This window comes from Thamnophis sirtalis, unplaced genomic scaffold, assembly GCF_051295495.1.
Source record: "Thamnophis sirtalis isolate CommonGarterSnake01/CBP01778 unplaced genomic scaffold, rThaSir2_p1.2 scaffold_5, whole genome shotgun sequence".
NCBI lineage: Eukaryota > Metazoa > Chordata > Lepidosauria > Squamata > Natricidae > Thamnophis > Thamnophis sirtalis.
The window spans coordinates 71,778,333-71,790,613 of record NW_028261385.1 but is presented as its reverse complement, the minus strand read 5'-3'; the positions used below and the strand labels follow the sequence as shown (position 1 = coordinate 71,790,613).

Sequence of the window (12,281 nt, the reverse complement as noted above, 5' to 3'; positions counted from 1 at the left end):
CTTCATGGTATTGGACCTGGGTACTTGAGAAACCGCCTGCTGCCAATTACCTCCAATAGACCGATCAGATCCCACAGATTAGGCCTCCTCCGAATTCCATCCGCCAGCCAATGCCGACTGGTGACTACCCACTGTCTTCTCTGTGGCTGCTCCGACCCTCTGGAACAAGCTCCCCGTGGAGATTCGAACCCTCACCACCCTCCAGGCCTTCCGCAAAGCCCTTAAAACCTGGCTGTTCCGACAGGCCTGGGGCTAAAGAGTTTTTGCCCCCCTTCTCGAATGATATGGTTGTTGTGTGTTTTTAAATTTTGTATTGTTATGTCTTGTCTTTTTATCCCCCTGTCTGTACCTCCTTCCCTGATTGAATTGTGAGCCGCCCTGAGTCCCCTTCGGGGAAAAGGGCAGCATATAAATGTAATCAATCAATCAATCAATCAATCAATCAATCAATCAACTACCTATAACATAACAAAGAAAACTACCTATAACATAAGTATCAATCAATACAGGACTCTATTGAATGTCTAAATTTTATTTAGCTAGGAACAGGCCATCCCAGAGTCTATGTGTTCACTAAAATCAACACAAACCTTGGTGCCACCTAATCATTTAATCAGTCAAGAAACAGTAGACCAAAAACTATAGTATTAGATTAAATTATCCATTATTCTCTGAATTAATGTTCTGCTTTTAAAGCCTTTTTTCATATATTTTGTTTACATTAGACAATCGGCCCAGTGTAGAATTCTTATATGAACTTTCATGAAAGTGAATGGAAGAATAAAGTTAACTGATTGCTCAGTGATGATTTAACAGTTGCCTTGCTACTCCCTAATTGGTTTGTCTTGACAACTTAAATAAATAGGGTTGTGATAAACCGTGTGCAATTGGCAGAAAGCAGATGGCAACTGAATCACTCTGTTAAGTTGCCAGTAAGAACATCCATCGTCTCTTTAGTCATATTTCTTAGAGTTAGTTGCATTAAAGTTATTTAAGAAATTATTGCTATAAACTTTAGGGTTGGTTGGCTAGGGCTACCTAATCTGGGCTGCAAAATTTGGGCAACCATTAGGTAGCACCAAAGAGAATCTTATATATTTCTACTGCCTTCTAGTAGTAACTGAATTTTTGTTGCTAGATCTAGTAAACCTAGGCTTGGAAAGACGTTAACTTATCTCTGTCTTTTTTCCCCCCTAAGTCCATGTTATACTCCTGGAGTATATTACATTACATTACATTTTAGAACGAATTTACATTAAATCTGAGAAATAACATTTGTTTATTGTGTTTATATTCTACTGGATTAAAATTATTCTTGTAACCTTATAACATTTAAACCTGTCTATATTTAAAATCCATACATAAATCAAAATGAAATCAGGTGGGGCATGGAGATTAATGAGCCAAGAACATTTAATGTGGGCATATTGAAGTACATCAGAAGCAGGCTTGAAAGTAGTCTTAAGGCCTTTTTCATTTTATTATTAATATATTGTATGTGTGGATATTATAGTTAACATTAAATCTCTGAATGTCTTTTTATACTCTATTGAACACAACGTCATCATCCAAAGAGTTCTGTGAACTTGTATCCGGTCTTTTTGTGTTCTATAAGGCACCTTGTCAACCACATTCTGGTTGCTATACAGAAAACAAAGTTCCTAAAATGGATGCAAGAGGTTTAGAGACACATCAAATGACTTGCTGAAGATGAAGTCTAAACCAGTTCTAGAAATCCAAAAGTACAGTACCCACCCAAAGGAGGATATGGTTTCAGATGTCACCACACCTAAGGTACTTCTAACCCAGCAAAAGTTGAAAGAATTCAAGACTCAACGTAACATGAACCCCAGGAAGTTGGTGTATTTGGACAAAAGGGACGAGCAAGCTGATGGACAGATATTTTCATTTCCTATTCAGAATAAGCTTATGTTAAGTTTTTAATCTTGTTTTGTTTATTTAATATTTCTCTCACATTTAACAGAGGCCCAACTTGCAGGGAGGAAATTTTATCAGAAATATGAAATATAAATCAACAAATTATTACATAAATTATATTAATTTATTTAAGAGAACTCTTAGGGCCTTTGGAGTCTTCCAGAATGGAGTCTGCATCTTTTAAACTGACTGGTAGAATATATACAAGCTTTTGTCACTTTTCAACAATTCACTCTTTCTGAACCCATCACATATTATTCTGCCTATTTCCAGAAGATCCTCACCTTTCAGGAAAGGATTTTCAAGGACAACAGTTTCAAAGACAAGGAAAAAAAACTTTCTCTCAGGCTTCTGCTGTTCATTTGACTTACAAACCAGACTACCAAGACAGCAATCATTTAGATCTAAACAAAATCTTTAGAGGTTCAACTGATCTGTCACTGGGAGTCTCGCGAGGAATTGGTACACTGGAGCAATGTTCCCTCTAATTTTTTTTCAGGGTGAGCGGAAAAGTATAGTGTTTGAGCGGCACAGTTTCATGCCTGAGCACCTAAGAGAGCCACAGTTTGAACTTCTGTCTCGTCTGCTGGACATTTGCGCAACATTCCAAGCGTCAAGCGCCAATTGCGAGCGAGGTTTCAGCCTGATGAATGCCAGACATGAAAATGTGCTACTCAAACACTATACTTTTCCGCTCACCCTGAAAAAAAAAAGACTTCTGCTCAGCTTTTAGATCATTAGACTGGCTAGAGAGAGACATGGCACCAACAGGTCCTGGGTCCTGGCATTTTGCAGGCAACCTGTCCTCTCACATTCCTTTGGAATGCAACCCATCACATTTGAATTAGATTTTGCCAATTATCCTATTAAAAGATAATCCTATTATTCTAAAATATGACTAACTCGATATTAAAAATGTAAATATTTAATGCTGATAAATAATAGCAGTAATTGTTATTTAGTATGATTAAAATCAGTATTGATATATCAATATATCTATCAAAATTGACAATAAACACTAAAATAACAATACAAATATATAATGTGGAATATAAATGTAATAAATATAATATATAAATACAACATAAATGTAATAAAATAATTCATCATGAAACTCTCCCCCTTTAAAGTAATAAGATCAATTAAATAGTCTAGCAAGTTTGGACAATATGCTATATGTTATGTTACTTAAGAATATATATGCCTCAGAATCAGATACAACATCCACATCATTTCCAACTGAGTCAATAAAATCATATGCCATGCCAAAACTATTTTAAATAAAGATATGAAATTAATCAAGTATTGCATTTATTTTTCAAAATGAATGTACAATTTTTTTTTATTATTTAAGTTTTGTACCCTATCTTTTCTAACTAACGTTAACTTTAAAAAGATGTTACATCAGACTACAATACAAGTAATTAAATGAAGACTAAAATAAGTGTTTTGGCATATTGAGCTTTTTATATTTCTTTCTAATATTTCTTCCTTAGTTGAGAACTTCCTCCTCAGCTTACTTACGCATTAACTGTTTGTTGCTTTTATGGTTTATTCATTCACTGCTCCACCTTCAGTTTTTTTCACAGGGGGCAGGGCTTCCTTCCTTCCTTCCCTCCACTCCTTTGGCCACCAATTTTGATCAAACTCTCTCTCTCACTCTCTCTCTCTCTCTCTCTCTCTCTCTCTCTCACACACACACACACACACACACACACAGACACGTGTTCTTTGGGTGGGGGTTGAATTACTCTGCCTCACTGCGCAAAGTCGGCTCAGCATGTGTTCGGCCCCTGCTTACGCTGAATCAAATCTGCAGCCGGCGGGACCATTTCAAAGCTGCCAGTCCTCTTGGTCCTTCTCCTTCACCGGCAAAGCAGCGGCGGTGGTGCCTCCCCCTTCGCTCGGAGCACCTCAGCTGGGCTCTGGGTTATCCCTGCCATCGCCTCCACCTCCGCCGCTTTCCTACTAGCTCCCGCGGCCTCAAAAGCACGGCAGAGGAGGAAGGGGGAGGGATAACGCGGGGGCCAGCTCAGGTGCTCCGCGTGGAGAGAGAGGCACCACTGCGGGAGCTTTGCTGGTGAAGGAGAAGAAGCAAGAGGACTGGCGGCTCATCAAAACAAGTCTGGGGAGGTCCTTTGCAAGCGGCCAGTTCTAGCTGCCTGCAAAGGACTTCTCCACGTTTGCTTTGGTAGAAAGCTCTGCGCGGCAGTTAGAAAGCTCTGCGCGGAGGTTTCTAGCGACGTGCGCGGCCGCGCACGCGCGCACCTTAGAGGGAACAGTGCACTGGAGGATGATTCACATACTTCAACCCACTGAAAGCCCATTCTAGAATTACAATAATGATTTGTTGTATCTTAAAAAAAAAGATAACACTAAACTTGCTGACAATCTACATCATAAGTAACACAATTTAATGCAAAGCTCCATGACTTTTCAGAGTGGAATAATATTTTTAAAATATTGAAAATGTTTAAAACAAACTCTCCTTCAAATCAAGCTCAATTCCTGTTGACTTCATAGACACATAAGCAGGGTAGAATATGGTTTTTCTCTTGCCTTTATACAGGTTTTGTTTTCCCCCAGTCTAGATTAGATTTGATTATCATTAAATCATTTGTAACCAGGCCAACCTTTGTTATTCTTCTGAGAATAGTAAAGATCTGTTTTTTTTCCCCAGAGGAAAATCTGATATCTCTTTTAATTTTCTTTAAACATTAAAAATTATGCAAACATAATGTGACATTTTGCATCATTTTTAATTTAGAAGACACTGAAATATTATAAATATGACTGTCAACTGAATTTCAAGAGATTTTACTAATGGAGGACTCATGAAGCTACTTTTAAGACCTGCCTTAACAGTCCATTTGTTCAATCTCTATCCTGCCTGGGTTGAATTAGAAAATCTTTTTAAAAGATTTTTTTTATTGAAGAAAATATGTTAATAAACCTCTTTTAAAACTTCCCAGTCAAAATTGAAAAACTGGATAGAGGGTGCTATTAGAGTTGGATTCACTACATTTTTATTGCTCATGGGATCATGGTAAACACTTGCCCAATTGGGCAGCAATACATTCAAATAAATAATAAACATCTGACTTGACAGGTGAATAATAATGCCAAATCCAACCTAAACACCTGGTTGGCTGTGTAATGAACAATAGTAACTGGACAAAATCCCAAAATACAAAAATCTGCAAATAGATTTTGAATGAACATGGCAGAAGAAAGCGAAGATAGCACCAACAGTAACAAACACCTTGCGTGCAATCCCAAAACTATTGGCGCATCACCTGAACACCAACAGCATTGACAAAATCACCATTCAACAAAAGCATCCTTTTCTCTGACCTTGCTTCTGATTGAGTAATAAACTATGTGACACTCATATTTCTTTTGCAGTGTACTAGCCATTACAAATAACCTGGAAGAAATTAACAGCTCAGTATGCATCAAAAGTATTCTCATGAAATGAAACTGTATCTAACACCAAAATACCCATGTAACTCGTATTGTATAAAGAAATACAAATAAAATCACCAAAGCACAGTTCTCCCCCAAAGCAGCACGGAAACATGAAAATGTTAATGTCAAATACTAATGCAAAAGGAATCTCTTTCAGAGACTACATTTAATACCAAGCAAATTCCGGATGTAGGAACATTCCAGTTTCCTCTGGCTTAATATTGAAAATGCAAACATCCAACAACTGCCAGTTGATAAGCAGTAGGCTGAGGGAATTATTTTTGTTTTTCAGCAAACATAAATGAGGACCCCGTCAAAGTCAGCTGTTTAGGGTTAAGTCTCCCCATCCTCCCATATCTTGTTATTTTAAGTACTGTATTTCTAAAAATGACAGTCATACTTTCTTCTGAATTGTACCAAATATGTCTAAATGCATTTGGCTGCAAAATCAAGCTAAAGAATAAGACTCTTCACCAAATAAATTGCAGAATGTTCATTGATTTGCAGTGAGTGAAGTTCTAGAGTTACTTTTAAAATCAGCTTAACTGTGGGTGACTTATGTAGACACATCCATACAATGTTGAGGTCAGCCAATGGGAAACTAGAGATGGTGTCACCTGCTGTTTGCAGAAAAGCAATTTTATTTCCCATCATTCCTATACATTCCTTTTTATTCCCAATTAATCTTTTATTCCAACAAGATGGATAAAATTGGTATCTTTTTCCCTTATATTTTCTTTTTTCTATCTCTTTGAATTTCTCTTTCTCTTTTTATATTTTTCTTAGCTGGTGTTAGCCTATTATCTTTGTATTTGTAAATGCTAATAAAATTGTAAAGAGAATGTTTGTAGATGGTTCTGTTCCAGGTTCTTTTTCTTTTCCAAAGGTAAGATATATTTGATCTTAGTAGTGGACCTTTGGATCTTTAATTAAGTTCCAAATTCTGATTATAGGTGAAAAATTATTGCAACAGCTCCAATCTCACTATTTATGAATACAGCTTCTATATTTGGAGTCATTTTAATTCTATTCCACTGAATAGAGCAAATCTGAACAAGGAAATTAGCAGAAGTGAAGGCATTATCATAAGCAATGGATAAAATGCTCCTATTTATGTTCAAATATGCACAAACACGTGTATTAAAATGGTCAAATTATTTCTAATCCAAGCCATTTTATTTTAAAAAATTGCCTTATACAAGCTTTTTAATAGTCTACTTCCCCTTTTGGAAAGCTCCATAATACTGTAACTAATTACATACAAATTTAAAAACTTATCTTTTAAGTTTCTTTAGTTTGGAATGTGTTTTTTAAATCTTGGTTGACTGACAAGCTATTTTGAAAGAGGGTTTCTTGGCAGTCTCAATTTTTTCAGGTGAACATGCAGCAGCATGCAGAAAAAATTCAGGTTGCACCTGTAAAGCCAAATGGCAAAAATGTCACGAGCTAATTTTTCCTCTATGCTAGGTCAGCTTTCAAAAAAAAGATTCAGATGGGATTTAGGTAACAGTCAATCTTCCATGGTTAAGAATTAGATTTTTAAAGCATTTAACATTTACTACTGCCAAAGCTACTTCCTGTGGTTCTATTATGTCTTCTCTTTTTTAAATGACTGACTGGTGGGCAACTATCAGCAGTAGTATCTGGGAAGAGGGGACAAGGGAAATCAGACTGACAAAAGCAGTATTGCAACACAAGCCCCACCCATTTTCTATGAGCATCACTATGTCACATGTATTTCCAAAAGATAATGAAGCTGCTTTTGTCATTCTACATTGTCAGCTGCATTATGTTGACACTGCTGAGTATGAGAACTAATGATTCATCAGGAATGTTGGTTCAATTAATCTTTTTTTAAAAAAAATAAACCTAAAGCTTTTAAGCAACACCTTTGAGTGATGGAAGAGATGTCAATACTTATTTTTAGGATATATCTTTTCAGGGCATGAAAAAATTCTCACTTCTCTTGTCACTCTCTCCAGTCTGCAGTAAAGAAAAACCAAACTATAACTCTGTTGCCTGAAGACTTTGCAATCAGGAGAAGGACTTCATTCAACATCCAAAAGTGCACTATACTTCATATACAATCTCTGCCTGAGATTGAGTAGATAGAAAGGGAACTAATTATGGAGTTAGGACCACCTGCCTACAGATAGTCCTTGATTTACAACCACAATAGGACCAGAAAATTCATCATTAAGTAATGCACTCATTACAGAGGACATCACACGCGAGCATTCAATTTTGCAGCTTTTTTTTGCTATGGTTGTTAAGTGAATTACTACCAGTCATTAAGTGAGATAATACATGATCATGACTTACCGCCTGTTCGCTTGATTTTGCTTGTCAAAAGTTGGCTGGGAAGGTTGGAAACGGCAATCACGTGGCTGCAAGACAATGCAAGTTTCATAAGTGTGAGCCAGTTGCCAAGCGCCTGATTACAATCCTGCTGGTAATTCACTGAACAACCACAGGAAAAAGGTTGCAAAATTGGGTGGTCTCGTGATTCCTTTTCTCAAGAACTTCAAATGGTTGCTAAATGAATGATCCTAAGTCAACCTATACTTGAACCTATACTTCAAAACAAAGTAAGATCAGAGAAATTGTCTGTGCCAGGATAACAAAACTGCATGCTACACAAAAAATACATTCAAAATTATAAACTGGTTTAATACTATGTTAAAAACTACTGAACTAAAATGGAGCCCTAAATATAAACACAGATTCCTTCTTCTCCATGTTAAGCTAGTTGGAACAGCTCATAACTGTAACTAAAATTCTTATTCAAGTTCCTCATTTCTTTTCCTGATTTTGGAAAAATTGCACCTGCTTTTAAGATACTATGGAAGGACTTTGTAAAGACTGCTGAACTATGTTCATTCAACATAGGAGCTTTTACTGAAGCATCGTGTTCTTATCAGTTTTGATCAAGCATCTATTCATTCAATTTGTATGGCTGCTCATCTCAACAAGTGACTCTGGGAGGTGAACAGAATTCAAGCTGAATAAGAACCATAACATTATAAAAGTTAAAAATGTAAGGCAGTTAATAAAATAACCCATGAAAAACTGAAAGGAAGAAATTATGCCTATTCTGAGCATCTTGTTCCAGAATGAACAAATCTGAAAACAGAACTTTAAAAGTATGAATCTGGCAGTTCTCCAAACTATTTTCTATGAGCTAAATAGAGAGGCAGGAATCTCCTTCCCACCTCAGTTCAATGAAAGAGTACCGTAATTCCAAGCTGATTTAATTCCCAGCTTTAATTCTAATTCCCAAATGAAAAAAAAGGGAATTGGAGCTAGCATTTCTTTTACCAACGGAAAAGACAGAGAATGTTTTATTAGTTTGGAGTCTGAATCAGACTTTTAAATACAGGTAGTCCTCAATTTAAGATTGTTTATTTAAGATTGTTTATTTATAGGCCGCCCTTTTCCCTGAGGGGACTCAGGGCGGCTTACAATCAAAAAAGGAAGGGGAGTGTGGGACAATACAAAAAAAGAAATGTGCACAAAATAAATTAGACAATAAAACTCAACATTCACTCAGCATTCGGGAGGGGCGAAATAAGATTATCCCCAGGCCTGACGGGTTAGCCAGTTCTTGAGGGCTGTGCGGAAGGCCTGGACGGTGGTGAGGGTACGAATCTCCACGGGGAGATTGTTCCATAGTGTCGGAGCCACAACAGAGAAGGCTCTCCTCCGAGTAGTCGCCAGTCGGCACTGACTGGCGGATGGAATACGGAGGAGGCCAACTCTATGCGATCTGATGGGACGCAGGGAGGTAATTGGCAGAAGGCGGTCTCTCAAATAGCCAGATCCACTACCATGGAGCGCTTTATAGGTGGTGAGTAGGACCTTGAAGTGCACCCGGAGACCAACAGGTAGCCAGTGCAGCTCACGGAGGATCGGTGTTATGTGGGCGAACCGTGGTGCGCCCACGATCACTCGCGCGGCCGCATTCTGGACTAGCTGTAGTCTCTGGATGCTCTTCAAGGGCAGCCCCATGTAGAGCACATTGCAGTATTCCAGCCTAGAGATCACAAGGGCTCGAGTGACTGTTGTGAGTGCCTCCCGATTCAGGTAGGGCCGCAACTGGCGCACCAGGCGAACCTGGGCAAATGCCCCCCTGGTCACAGCTGAGAGATGGTGGTCAAAAGTTAGCTGTGAATCCAGGAGGACTCCCAAGTTGCGGGCCCTTTCTGAGGGGTTTAAATTTTGTCCCCCCAGCCTGAGTGATGGTATGGTGGTCAAATTTTTGGGAGGGAAACACAACAGCCACTCGGTCTTGTCTGGGTTGAGTATCAGCTTGTTTGCTCTCATCCAGTCTTTAACGGCTTCCAGTCCCCGGTTCATCACGTCCACCGCTTCATTGAGTTGGCACGGGGCGGACAGATACAACTGTGTATCGTCCGCATATTGGTGATATTTTATCCCGTGCCTTCGGATGATCTCGCCCAGCGGTTTCATGTAAATGTTAAATAGTAGGGGGGATAGGACCGACCCCTGCGGCACCCCATAAGTTAGGGGCCTCAGGGACGATCTCTGCCCCCCCACTAACACCGACTGCGACCTGTCCGAGAGATAGGAGGAGAACCACTGCAAGACAGTGCCGCCCACCCCTATCTCCCGCAGTCGTCGCAGAAGGATACCATGGTCGATGGTATCGAAAGCCGCTGAGAGGTCCAGGAGAACTAGGATGGAAGCATGGCCTCCATCCCTAGCTCTCCAGAGATCATCAGTCAATGCGACCAAAGCGGTTTCTGTGCTGTAACCGGGTCTGAAGCCAGACTGGAAGGGGTCAAGATAGTTAGCTTCCTCCAAGGTACGCTGAAGCTGGAAAGCCACCACCTTCTCGACAACCTTCCCTACAAAGGGGAGGTTGGAGACTGGACGATAGTTATTAAGAACAGCTGGATCCAGAGACGGCTTCTTCAGGAGGGGTCTTACCACCGCTGTCTTAAGCGCGGTGGGAAAGTACCCCTCCCGAAGAGATGCAGTAACAACCGCCTGGATCCAGCCTCGTGTCACCTCACTGCTGTTGGCAACCAGCCAGGAGGGACACGGGTCCAGTATGCAGGTGGAGGCACTCACAGCTCGCATAGCCTTGTCCACATCCCCAGAGGCAACTTCCTGAAACTCAACCCAGAGATGGTTTGCCAAGTTTTCTCCTTGTGTCTCAGCTGGATCTACTGGGGTGGAGTCTAGGTCCGCTCGAAACCGGGCAACTTTGTCCGCCAAGAACTGGACATACTCCTCAGCCTTACCCTGTAAGGAGTCCCCCGTCTCCCTCCTATTTAGGAGGGAGCGGGTTATCCTAAACAGGGCGGCTGGGCGGGACTCGGCGGACGCTACCAAGGAGGCAATGTATGTTCTTTTTGTTGTTCTTAAGGTCCGAATATACTCCTTGGTGCATGCTGTCAAAAGTGCCCGTTTCGACTCGGACCTATCGGACCTCCACGAGTGCTCTAGGCGTCTCCTCCGGCGCTTTACCTCCCGGAGCTCCTCAGTAAACCAAGGGGGCCTCCGGGGGCCGCTGACCCGGAGGGGCCGTAGCGGCGCAATCCGGTCTAGAGACTCCGAAGCTGCCGAGTGCCAGGCAGCGACGAGGATCTCCGCCGAACTGTGGGCGAGGGTATCAGGAATAACCCCAAGCTCCGTCTGGAACCTAACAGGATCCATCAGTCGCTTGGGGCGGAACCAGCTGGTCGGTTCCTCCTCCCTACGGTGGGGGTTTGGCCTCCGGAAGTCTAGCCTCAGTAGGTAGTGGTCTGACCACGACAGGGGTATGATCTCATTACCCCTCAGACCAAGATCGTAACTCCACTGCTCCGAGAGGAATACGAGGTCAAGCGTGTGACCCGCTGAGTGAGTTGGGCCTCGAATTACTTGAGTCAAGCCCATGGCTGTCATGGAAGCCATGAACTCCTGCGCTCCATCAGAGTGTTCACCGAGCGAAGGCAAGTTAAAGTCCCCCAGAACTATAAGTCTAGGGAACTCAACCGCTAGCTCGGCTACTGACTCGAGGAGCGAGGGGAGGGCTGCTGCAACGTAGTTGGGAGGCAGGTACGTAAGCAGCAAACCCACTTGACCCTTGAGGTCCAGCTTCACTAGCAGGGACTCACACCCGACAAGCTCCGGAGCAGGGATCCTACGAGGTACTAAAGACTCCCGGACTACAATAGCCACACCGCCACCCCTTCCCTGGGCTCTCGGCTGGTGTAGCACCTGAAATCCAGCTGGGCACATCTCGACGAGGGGGACTCCTCCCTCAGGGCCCAGCCATGTTTCAGTAATACATGCCAGGTCTGCGCCCTCATCAGTTATCAAGTCCCGGATGAGGGGGGCCTTATGAACAACAGACCTGGCATTTAGCGACAGCAGCCTGAGACCAGGGTCCTGAACACCCGCGCCATCTGACCTTGGAGTGGGACTCCTAGGGCCGGAAGGAGGGATCTCTATGACACAGCGAGCCCTCCTTCCCCGATGATGGCCTGCCCTAAAGTCCCCGCCATATCTGCCTCTCCCTGTCATGACCGCAATGCTCCGACCCTCTCCCGTGGGCATAGTCCCCCCAACCACCCCAATGGCCCCCACTTTCCCCGGCAGGTCCTCCGAATCAGACATACTCATTCACTCACCCAAGCAGTCCCCACATAAAAGTTAAAACATATAAGTACAATGGTAACAAATAGTAAAAGTGGGACATTCACTCAATCACATACAATCTCATGCACTCATCATACCGATTTAAAAATTGCGCAAGAGAGGGGAAACTTAATATTTTGAACTTCTCCTCTGTAAAGTCCAGCAACAGGGGGCAGAGCCCCAGAGTTTAAAAAGTTTGAAATAGTTAGAGGATTAATGTCAGTTGG

At 41.7% G+C, this 12,281-nt stretch overlaps 1 protein-coding gene across 2 annotated transcripts in view; it reads right to left on the bottom strand.

Annotated features, from left to right (window-relative positions):
- Positions 1–12,281, bottom strand: part of KANK1 (KN motif and ankyrin repeat domains 1) — a 150,360-nt gene that overhangs the window by 89,667 nt on the left and 48,412 nt on the right. The window contains exon 2 of one of the 2 annotated variants that reach the window (XM_087716016.1): positions 7,729–7,793. The exons of the other annotated variant lie outside the window; for it this stretch is intronic. The gene's annotated coding sequence lies outside the window, so the exon portion shown is untranslated. The remainder of the gene's footprint in view (positions 1–7,728; positions 7,794–12,281) is intronic. 2 annotated transcript variants of the gene reach the window in all.